Source organism: Rhinopithecus bieti, unplaced genomic scaffold (assembly GCF_001698545.2).
Source record: "Rhinopithecus bieti isolate Rb0 unplaced genomic scaffold, ASM169854v2 scaffold_77061, whole genome shotgun sequence".
Lineage (NCBI taxonomy): Eukaryota > Metazoa > Chordata > Mammalia > Primates > Cercopithecidae > Rhinopithecus > Rhinopithecus bieti.
Genome location: NW_016828241.1, coordinates 4,730 through 17,233, shown reverse-complemented (window position 1 = coordinate 17,233; position 12,504 = coordinate 4,730). Strand labels below are relative to the sequence as shown.

The 12,504-nt window shown below is 37.7% G+C and overlaps 1 pseudogene; it reads right to left on the bottom strand.

Annotated features, from left to right (window-relative positions):
- Positions 1 to 1,371, bottom strand: part of LOC108523663 (60S ribosomal protein L3 pseudogene) — a 4,002-nt pseudogene extending 2,631 nt beyond the window's left edge.
- Positions 1,372 to 12,504: the final 11,133 nt, after the last annotated feature.

Genomic DNA, 12,504 nt, shown 5'->3' with positions numbered 1-12,504 from the left:
CAAAATATGGACAATTTCACAATATTGATTCTTGCAAACCATGAGCAAAGGATATAATTATATTTGTTTGTGTCATCTATGATTTCTTTCTTTTTTTTTTTTTTTTTTTTGCCGGTGGAAAATAACTTTTATTGAGACCTCACCAGCTGCAAAATCTGTTCCTGGCACTAAATAAGCTTCTTCCTTTGCAATTTGGTCTTTCTTGAGTGGTCCCATGAATACTTTCTTCTCCTCCTTGATATGGAAGTGCCCACGGCCAAATTCGAAGGTGGTGTCAGTGAACTTAAGGTCAATCTTCTCCAGGGCCCGCTGTTTGGTCTGTACCAGCAAGGACTTGTGGAGGGTGAGCACTCACTTCTTGGTTCCCTCCAAACAGCCTTTCAGCATGACAAAAGTCATTGGTCACTTCACCATAGTGGACAAAGCCACCCAGGGGATTGATGCTTTTGTCAGACAGGTCATAGTCAGTGGAGACCTTGTCCTTGATCAGTTTGCCGTCATTGATAAGGTAGCCCTGGCCAATGTTATAGATCTTCTTGTTGATCTCAGTGCAGTGATGGTAGCCTTTCTGTCCAGTGCATGCCACAGGGAAGGCTGCACGAGCATGATGCCATGCTCTAATGCAGGTCACCTTGCACAGGCCTCGGGGGTCCTGAGGGGCAGCCTCTTGCTGTGCAAATGACTGGTGACACCTTTGTAACCTTTGCCTGTGGTCACCCCAATGATGTCGATTATCTCATCCTGTCCAAACACTTGGTTCACAGGTACCTGCTGCTCGAGCCTCTCTCGGGCTCAGTCCAGCTTCTTGGCCATGGTGCCTCGGTTCACCTGGATCTCCATCAGGTGGGCCTTCTGGCACAGAGGAAGTGGGTGCTTCTGGGGGTAGGCAATGACGTGGATGACTTGGCAGTACTTCTTCATGCTGCTGAAGTCCTTCTCCAGCTGCTTCTTGCCATCCTCATACTGCCATTTCTTGCAGTACTTGAGAAAGGCCTTCTTCTTAGATTTATGACAGTTCTTATAGCCCTTTGCACTCACTGCTGATGTGCTCAGCAAAAATGGTCTTGAAGTTCCGGAGGCCTCAAGGAGTTTCCCTGTCACCCACATTGCCCACAACCACCATGGGTGATGTCTCCACAATGGACACAGCCTCTACCACCTCCTTCTTGTTCACCTTGGATTCTGGCCTGTTGACTTCCCACAAGATGCGGGTCATGGCAGCCTTGTATCCCAGGAAGGCTGTGAGGTGGACCAACTTGGAAGGGTCATCTTAGGGAAGCAATTCACCTTCCCATGGTGCCTGCTGCTGCACTTCTAAGGCAGGAAGCTGAGGGACCCATGTCTGGGAACAGAGAACTTTCTGTGAGACATCATGCTGTCAAATCCCGCCGGTAGAGTCATCTATGATTTCTTTCATCAGTGTTTTGTAGTTCTCCTTGTAGAGATCTTTCACTTAATGATAAAGTATATTCCTAGGGGTTTTTTTTTGTTTTGCAGCTATTGTTAATGGGATTGAGTTATTGATTTGATTCTCATCAGTGCTACTAATTTCCTTTTCTAATATAAATTTGACATATGACTCCAATTTCATTACTTCTTCTTGAGGAATCTTTATTTACTCATGACACCAAGACAAGGTTTGCCAAATAGGACAAATAGATACAGGACACTTCGTTAAATTTGGATTCCAGATAAATAACAAAATGAGACACACTTATAATAAAATAATAAAATTTATTATTTACCTAAAATTCAAATTTAATTAGGTGTCCTGTATTTTATCTGGCAACCTTAACTCAGAATTACTTAGTTTCTACACCCCTTCAGATTAAGATACTGCCCCACCCGCCAACACACAAATACATTCTGGATGGTCTTCAGTAGCATAGAACACTCCAAATAGATATCCTCTGACTTTCCCTGGATAAGTTCAGATGATTGACTAGAAAAAGAGATTCTCTTGCATATTGCAAGTAGACATCTTCTTTTGAGAGAAATCCTCTCCCTCTGGTGAAATTTTCTGACAGTCATTCTGGCTATTTTCTGTATTCAGAATAAACCAGACCTCAGAAAGTGTGCATCCATCCTTTCTTTACTCTGGCACTTGACATTCTGTCCCAGGTCTATATTGGGAAGAGCAGCTAGTTCAGGTCATCTCTTATAAGTTTTAGCATTTTCCAAATTTATAAGAATATTCTCATTTTAAATTTTAATCATTTTGTGAAATTATGCACATTGTGTTTTAGATTAATTTAATAATTGTCTATAGCTGTAGAAGAATTATTTACTTTAAAAGGCTTGGAAATTGTGACATTGATTAGGAATTTCTTCCTTCAGTCCTGGGGCATTGAAACATATTCTTCCCTATATCACTTTCCAAAATTAAATGAGGATATAGAAAGTAGGGCCAGTAAGGTAAGTCATAAATATGGTAGCAGATTGAGCACCTCCCTTCATTGAGTTCACCCTCGCACTGCCTTGATTTCTGAAAAGAAGTAATTCAACAACTAACTCTCCTGACCTCTCTTCACAAGACCAGGATAGGTTTTGTAACTTGCTTTAGTATTTTCAAAGTGTGGACAGCGCTATCATTTTAGGCTTACTGATGCTCCAAATCTGCAGATGCCCAGTTTACAGATCTAATGTACTAGAAAGGGCACAGAACAGAGTATTTTCCAAAGCAACCAAGGCCCACACTAAGCATGTTCCTGACACTGTAAGTAGCATACAATGTAGCAGGCTCTTCCTAAATGAAAACATGGTAAGACAAAATTACAACAAACTTAATTATAGATCTAATTGGTTTTTATTCACAATTCATTAATCAGGGTTACTTTCATTCTACAAAATAGAATGAAAGCTGCTGGACAATATCAGAACAGTGGGTTTTGCCGGGTGGGAATAAGAAACTAAAACAATAGGAAAAAAGCTCATTGGTTAATATAAGGTTATTTTGGTTACTTTTCTGTAAGGGTTGAAGCAGAAGGGACTTCCTTATTATGCTAATGCAGGTAGACTGGAATCTCCTAATTTCAGGAAAAACTGGTCTGTTCAGGATCTATTTGCTTCCTTAAAGCTTCAGTTTGATTACGTGACATTTAGCATGAGTGACTCAATTTTGATTTGGTCTGGTCTGTTGTGGCCTAGTGCAGGGGCTCAGTACAAAATAATGGCCTCCCATCATTTTTGTTTAAAAGAAGTAAGATACGGCAAAGGATGCAGAACCTTTGAGGGACCAGAGGACAGGTAGAAGTGTCATTGAATCAAGGCTTCCTAAATCTTTCTTAAATTCTGCATTCTCATACCTCTTTCATTTTTTTTTGAAACGGAGTCTCGCTCTGTCACCCAGGCTGGAGTGCAGTGGCCGGATCTCGGCTCACTGCAAGCTCCGCCTCCCGGGTTTATGCCATTCTCCTGCCTCAGCCTCCCAAGTACCTGGGACTACAGTGTCCGCCACCTCGCCCGGCTAGTTTTTTTTGTATTTTTTTTAGTAGAGACGGGGTTTCACCGGGTTAGCCAGGATGGTCTCGATCTCCTGACCTCGTGATCCGCCCCTCTCGGCCTCCTAAAGTGCTGGGATTACAGGCTTCAGCCACTGCACCCGGCCTCTCACACCTCTTTCAATTATCCTGTTATTATCTTCCCCATAGTGTCCAGTTTCTCTTAAGTTCTACTCCAGATTGATTTACATTTCAATTTACTCACAATTCACTGTTTTAATTCCTGTGCTCAGTTTACCTTCTTGCCACTGCCAGGTTCTGCCTACTAACAGCTTCATAATTGAATCCATTTTGTCTAGCTTTAGTCCCAAGCAGACCTTTTTAGAACTGACCAAGGATTGGGTATATACCTAGACAGGATGCTTACAAGAGAAAACATTCTCCAAAGACACACATATTTACTTTACAAACAGTGTAAAGTATCACTTTTTGTGCTTATCTCCATAAAGGTGAGAGAATGAGTTACCTTGTTCCAAGAATGAATGACTTAATTAAGGATTAATCACCCTAATCACCCTTCTATTTGTCAACCTTTTGTTTTCAAATAATTATTCTATATGTATGAACAATTTGTAATAATTAAAAGTATGGTAAGTATATCTTTCTGAAAATATATTAAAATGTTCAATTATGGAAAATAATAAATAAAATATTAAAATAGACATAAAAATCATCTTTATGAAATACAAAATCAATAATGCCCCTTGATTCTGATAAGTGCACAATTTGTTTGGGGGAGAAAAGTTAAAAAATATCCATTGCCGTAGTAAAAACAAAGGATCAAAAGATTTTTAAAAGTGACAGGAATAAACTTGTGGCCTGGCAGAAAAAGCAACAAAACAACTAATGCTGAAAAATAATTTCTAAATGGTAAAAAAAAGTGATTGTAAATGATTTATGACCATATTATTTTGATTTGGAAAGTTTGTTTTCAAGGAAACTGTTTGAATCTTCTCAACTGAGAAGTTTCCACTTATCTTCTATAGAGCTCTCAAGATTTGCCCCAGCAGGTATCTGAGTGACAGCAGGTACAGTAATACTCCTTCTAGTTAGTATCTGTGGTGATACAAGAAACTCAAGCATTCCTTTAGGAGGGCAGTGTCAGCAACCCCAGGAGCCTAGGAACTCTCACTAGAGACTTTTCAACTGTCACGTGACTCAGGAGACTGCCTCAGGCTTCTCATGTGCTTATTTAGACTGTAGGCTTCTAGCTAGAGCAAAGTAAATACCCTTCATAGCTGTGTAACCTGTGAATGGTGATCTCTGTCTTTTTACATTATCATGCTTCTTAATTCACACAAGTATGGTTTTGGAGATTAAATGTAAACCTCATGTTTGCTACCTAGACATGCAGACTCTTATTTCCAAACCCAAACATGAAATAGGAATCAGAATATTTTCAGGCTTTTCTTTTCTTTCTTTCTTTCTTTCTTTTTTTTTTTTCAGATGGAGTCTAGCTCTGTCTCCTAGGCTGGAGTGCGGTGGCACGATCTCGGCTCACTGCAACCTCTGCCTCCTGGGTTCAAGCGATTCTCCTGCCTTAGCCTCTCAAATAGCTGGGATTACAGGCACCCGCCACCATGCCCAGCTAATTTTTGTATTTTCCGTGGAGATGGGGTTTCACTGTGTTGGCCAGACTGGTCTTGAACTCCTGACCTCATGATCCGTCCGCCTCAGCCTCCCAAAGTGCTGGGATTACAGGCGTGAGCCACCGTGCCCAGCCTAGACTTTTTTAGAATAATCCATTCACATCACAGCAGTGAGTGAGGATTTCAGGGAACAGATGAAGTTTATTCCTCAGTGTTTCACCAGAAAAACCTGCATTGGCCACATTCTCCAACCAGAAGGATTCCCCTCTATATTCTTCTTCTGGGAAGCCTCTAAATTTCTCTAGATCTTGTCCTACTTGGCTGTCAGCCCCCCTTCACCCCATCACAAAAGAACAATTATGAATCAAATATAAGAATCTCTCAGTTTCTAAAGCTAAATTGGAACACCCTACCCTTTACTGAATTCTGCCTTGAAATATGCAAAAGACATTTAGTATTCTAAAGCTAAAACAGCACTCAGAAAAAAATAAAATCTCCTCCACTTAGTATAACTCACTTCCTTAAAAGGCAATAGAGAATTTTAAGTAAACACTGTTTTCCTATGGATACATATACAATATAAATGGGCATATTAGTGTTGTTGTTAGGTAGGATGGAGACATTGAGTCTCATGTTACTTCATTAGCAGTATCCATTCAGATAACCACTAACAGATATCTATTAGAAGCAAATAGAAACAGTAGCAAATAAAACATAACATACATACAGCATGCTGTCACTCATCTAGGGATTAAAGTCACTGGGACCCATGGAGCTGGCATTTGGACCAATAGGAATGTATTGGTCAATGTTTCACTGATTACAAGCTGATTGTAAGCATTGCATTACAGCCTTATACCAGCTATCAAAACTAGGTTATTCAACGTTAGTAGTTGATGTAGAATTTTAAGACTCTCATCAGCACATTAGAGCAGTTTGCTGCAGAAAGGTGTGCATTAGGCAGATGTGTTTTTACCACCTGCTTTCTGTCTTAATAATGCAGATAACAGTTACGGGGCCCTATTAAGTGCCGGGTGCATTTTTGATGTGTTATCTGATTTAATCCTCACAATATCCCCCTGAGATGAATATAATTATCACATTTTATAGATGAAGAATGTGAGACATGGAGAGATTAAGTAATTGACTAAAGATCAAATAGCTAATAAGTTGTCAAGCCCAAGATGTGAATACAGGTCTGCTTTGACTTCACACACCCTATATTTATCACTACAATATAAATCTCTCTGGCATCTGGCATTCTGATTTTTTAAAAAAATAAAATAAAAAGAAAGAAAATAGCCCAAAGTGGGAAGTTTAAACTTTGTTTGGAGACTAGTATTTTCCCTCACCAAGAGGCTCAGCTACATTTTACTGGTGGTACAATGTAAAGACAGTGCAAAGGGAAAATAGCTGGGTGACAGGTGGGATTGCTAAGCAACAGTTTATGAAATCCAGTAAAACCATGGCAATGGAACACAATGGTCCCAGTCACGAACCTATTCAATATTTGAGAGTAAAGACACAGCTATCAGGAACATCTGGTAAGATAAATCAAGAGTGCTATAAACTTTGGAAATACAAGGCATCGGTATCATTATTGTTATTACCAGCACATATGATACAAATAATCAAAACAATCAGTGCATTTAAAATAATTGCTTCATTAAAAATGTCATTGTCACATATAGAAACTTTATTTTCCTTGACAAACAAATTTTCTGCTTTCTTTTCTTACCAAACACAACTCTTCACTTTGATTAAAGAATGGATCTGTGCTACACCAGAACACTTTGCATTTTAAAGCATTTTGGATTTACAATGTGCTTCCTGACAATGTGTTTCTGACGATGCTATAACAGATAGTATCATTCCCATTGCATAGAAAAAAAAATTGGGGCTTTAAGGAATTTAAGCAACTTGTCCAAGGCACACTGTTAGTCAATATCACATCCTAAACTTCTACAGAGGTCTACTTCTAGACAAGAACTTCTTCCAGTCAAAAGTACTTTTTATAATTCCCTAAGCCACATACGTATCTGAGAATCTGACCAAGCTCATGGTCCCTCCCTCTGTCCTTTTTGATGATTGTGTCATCTCCCTGGGCTTTGTCAGTTATTACACACATCTCTCCCCAAATGTCTGCATCCTGAGTTAGATCACATAAATGGACGCTTGATCTAGCAGCAACTCAAAACCCTGCTTAACTTTCTGCCTTGCACTAACCTGCACCCATCCACCTTCTCTATGCCCAAAACAGCACTTTAAATAATGAAGTTCAGAAGTCATTATTTAACAAGACCCTTTCAGGCTAGAGTAACACCTTTGTTCCTCTTTCTTATTCCCAAGATTGTCTATGTAGGGTAGGCTTCCACATTTGATATGAAACATATCAGTTAAGGACTATGTACAATACTTTAGGGGGTAAGAACTCATGTTTACTGAAGGTCTGATCATTCCATTCTCCATCATCTTATGTAAATCAGAAGACATAAACCTCATTTTTCCAGTTCCAGTTTGATATACACCATTGACATTATAACTAGAAGGATCCACTTAGATATGCACTGTTTACAGCCAGAACTGCCTATATAATAGAACATGTGAGAAAAGCTGCAATGTCAGAATCCAACCTTTCTGTAAGGTGTAATGCTCTAAAAATTCTTTTGGAGATAATTATGATGACTGAACATGCATGGATATGAGATACACACAATCATGATCACCTTTGACCAGTGCCTCCTCAATGTGGTCCCAGTATTTGGAGAGTGCAGTGGGGCTCAACTCTATTTGAATGGCTATTCACATGTTACAGACAATAGAGGGTATCCACACTTGCAGTGATACAATGCTTGGCTATTTCCTAATGTCATGCATTTCCTTATAGGTCTTCTGAGGGTCTTCTATACATATAATGTCTTCAGTTTACCACTTCTTGTTACACATAAGTATTATAGATGAACATCCTAGGAAGAACATACAAGGAGGCATCAGACTAGTATGTTCAGTGAACTAAGCACAACATCTGAAGTCTCCTCAGTTTTTTAGTGGACACTAAAGTTGGTGGTGATGGTATTCCTTGTACCAGATCACAGAAAACTCTATCAGGAGCAACCTAAGCCAGATTAAGAGTTAATAGGAAGGAAGCCAGATCTCTATAGCTTACTGGATTACTGTCCAAATAAATTACAGATATAGTTAACTACATTTTTCTTCTAGGGACTAAGATCTTCCACATGGTGTTGTAAAATCGTTTTTTTTTCAGTAGCAGAATCTTTTCTTCACATATTACCTCAAACCCATTTTGTAATTTGGTTATTTAGTTTGTTTTGCTTGTAGGTAAAATCTGCTAGTGATATATTATCTCAATGTTTATCAAATAAAGTTTTAATTATTCTTTTATTTTTGAAGGGTAGTTTTTTCCAGATATAAATACTGGTTTGACAGCCTTTTTATTTAATCATTTTGAATATGCCATCCCAATGACATCTTGGCCTCCATGGTTTCTGATGAGAAGTCAGCTATTATATTTTTGAGGATGCCTTGTATATGATGAGTCACTTCTCTCTTGTAGCTTTTAAGATTTTTTCTTTGCCCTTGCTTTTTGACAGTTTGGCTATGATGCACTCAGCTGTTAATCCTAATTGGAGTTCGTTGAGCTTCTGGGATGTGTAGGTTAATGTTTTTCACCAAATTTCATAATTTTGGTGATGATGTCTTCAACGTTCTTTCTTTCTCACTTCTCTCCTCTCCTAGAATCTTATGCCTATGTTGGTGTTCTTGATGTTGTTCCATAGGTTCAAGTTGCTCTATTTATTTTTATTCATCTTTTTTTTCTGTTTCTCAGACTGTATAATATCAATTGAAGTATCTATATCTTACTCACTCCTTTTTCCTGCTAGTTCAAACCTGCCGTTGAGCTCCTTTGTGAAAATTTTCTTTTTAGTGGTACTTCTCTTCATAATTTTGATACTTTTAAAATAATTTTCATATCTTTATTGATATTCTCTACTTTGGAAGACATAGTTTTCATACTTTCTTTTAGTTCTTTATACATGGTTTCCTTTAGTTCATTGAACATATTTAAAATGGCTGATTTAGATTCTTTGTTTACTAAGTTCAATATTTATGCTTCCAGAAAAAGTTCTATTGATTGTAGGATGTTTTCTGTGTATAGGCCATAATTATCTATTTTTTTGCATTCTCATAATTTTTGTTAAAAACTGGACATTTTAAATAATATAATGAAGCAATTCTGGCAATGAGGTGTCCCTTACTACAGGTATGGCAAACATAAGTAATTACTGCTCATAGATGTTTAATGTCCTAATTACCCAGAATCTTCCGTTATAACAGACTATATTGTAAAAGGGAATTAAGTTTGCTTATGCAATCAACTTTGCTAATATGCTGACCTTACAATAGGGAGATTATCCTGGATTAACTGAGTGGCCCAATGTAATTACAAGGTTGTGTAAAAGTGGAAGAGGAAATCAGAAGAGATAACCTAAGAGATGGTAGCATGACAAAAGACTGGGGCCACACAAGGAATGTAGGTGGAATCTAGAAACTGGAAAATGTAAGAAAAAAAGATTCCATCCTAAGACATCCAGAAAGAACATATTCTTGCTGATAACTAGATTTTGGTCAGCTAAGACCCATTTTAGAATGGGTCTTTCCAGAACTATAAAATAATAAATTTGTGTTGCTTTCCAGAACTATAAAATAATAAGTTTGTGTTGTCCTAAGCCACTAAGTTTGTGTGAATTAATAACATCAGCAGGCTGTTAATGTACTAGGATTTCTTCTTGTTGCTAGTTTGTTTTTGTTGTTGTTTGTTTAATGACTTTACTGAAGCAATTCTGTAGTCTGAATTTTTTGTCATGTACAGCAAATTCTCCGCTCAGTTAGCTTAGTAGTTAATGATAAAGTAGGGATTTCCTTAAATGCCTTGAACCATTAAGTCTCCCAGTCTTTACCAAGAAGCTCTGTGTATGTGTTGAGATATACCTTCAGTGCTCCAGCAGGCAGTTTACATTTCTGCCTTTGCCTTCATTTCCTACTTGTGCAAAACCACAAGTGAGAGATTAGGGCCTTCTCATGTCTTTCTTGAGTATGTGCAAAGCCTTGGACATATGCATGGCCTTCTAGATTCCCAAGAATAAGTTGTAGGTTTTCCAAGCCCTATGTGAAACCCTCATTCTCCAGTTTTTTTCTTTTAAATTTTTTTTGTAACCTCTTATTAGCCCTAACTTCTTCTAAGGCAGCTGTTATGTTAAACACTCGCCTCTGATGTTTTTGACAAATGCCTTGGCAATAGAGTTTTTCAGAGTGATCTCTGAGTCTTGTCAAATAAATATAAACCTTGAGTATGAAGCTTTTCAGTGAGTTTCCAGACAGGTCAAATTGTAGTAATTCTCTGGGTGAAGCTTTTGGGGATCTCCAAATGCATCCTCCACTCCCACCCCACATTTGCTACTAGGTTGCTGGTTTTCACAGATACTATAGCACTGGGGCTATTCATTTCCAAGGATATCATGAAGGTAAAGAGTGGGGATATAACAAGAGCAAGTTAAAACACCATGAAGTTCACATTTCTTGTTGAGATTCAACATTTTTCTTGAATAAGCACTTCTCAGTTATTGCAAATATTTAGTTAATTTCCAGTTTTGAAAATTTTGTTTGACATATTTTACTAGTGCTCTTGTAGCTGTTATAGGGAAGATTTTTTTTTTCTTGTCATTTCAGATGGCCTTGTCTTTTCTAATTTAGGTAGAGATTTTCTTGGTTCTAGGTATTGTAAATGATTTTTTATTGAAACCTAGGCATTTTGGGTGTTATGACACTATGGACCTTATTTAAATCTTTTTTCTCCCATGCTGTCAGGAAAAGAGGGGTACTTCCTCATTTCTTCTAGATGGGAATGGAATTCCAGATTCTCCACTTGACCTCTATTAATATCCAGTGGTAGAGGCTCATTCTTACTGTTGAATGTAGGTAGGAGTTGATGCTGTTTCTTGTAAAGAAATAGATAGTTTTTATAGCCCTACATATTAGTAAAAACTTTCCCAGAAAGAACACTCCAGGCCCAGAATTCTACCAAACATTTAAAGAAGTAATAACATCAACTTTCCACAATCTACTCCAATAAAAGAACCAGAGGAAACACTTTCCTACCATTCTGTAATGTGAGCAGTACTTTGATACAAAAATAAAACAAAACAAAGTTTACAAGAAGACTACATCAATATATATGGTGAATATAGATACAAAAATCTTTACTAATATTTTAGCAAATCATAGATATATGTGTGCATGTACATATATATGCTATATATATTATATATATACATACACACACAAATGATATGTTATGTTTATTTTATTTATTTGAGACACGGTCTTGGCTTGTCACCCAGGCTGGAATGTAGTGGCATGAACACAGTTCACTGCAGCCTCAACCTCCTGGGGTCAAGTGATCTTCCTGCCTCCACCTTCTGAGTAGCTAAGACTACAGACATGTACCACCATGCCCAGCTAATTGCTTTAAAATTTTTGGTAAGATGGGGTTTCACTTTGTTGCTGAGACTCGTCTTGAACTCCTTGGTTCAAACCGTCCTCCTGCCTTGGCCTCCCAAAGTGCTGGGATTACAGGCATGAGCCACTGCCCCTGGCCCAATAATACTGTAGGTTATAACCACATGGGGTTTATCCCAGGCATGCAAGTTTGGTTTAATATTGGAAAACTGATCAGTAGCATTCATCATATTAACAGTCTAAAAAGTACAGTGTATATGATCATCTCATTTACTGCAGAAACAACATTATACAAAATCCAAATGTTCACGATAAAACCTCTCAACAAACTAGGAATAGAACGAAACTTCTTCTTGGTAAAGGGCACCTACAAAATACCTATAAGTACCATCATACTTAATGGTGAAAGTCAGTGCTTCCCCTCAAGATTGAGATTAAGCCAAGGAAATCTTTTCTCAAAACTCCCATTTGAATTTTTGCCATAGATGCTAACTAATGTAATAAGTCAAGTAAAAAAGGAATACAGATTTTTTTAAGTAGAAAAACTATTTTTCTACTTTTAACATGTTTTAGACAACATGATTGCATATGTATATAAAAAAGATACTAGAACTAAAAATTAGTTTAGCAGGGTTGAAGAATACAAGGTCAACATGCATAACTCAATTGCATTTCTATATACCGGCAACTAATAATCTGAAAGTTAATAATATAAAAATACCATTTACAACAGCATCGCAAAACCAGAAATACTTTGGGACAAGTTTGATAAAATATGTACTCTGAGAACAAAACAACATTGCTAAGAGACCTAATTAAAGAAGACCTAAATTGATTTGAGAGTCATATGGTTTCTTGCTAGGAAGCTTTTTTTTTTT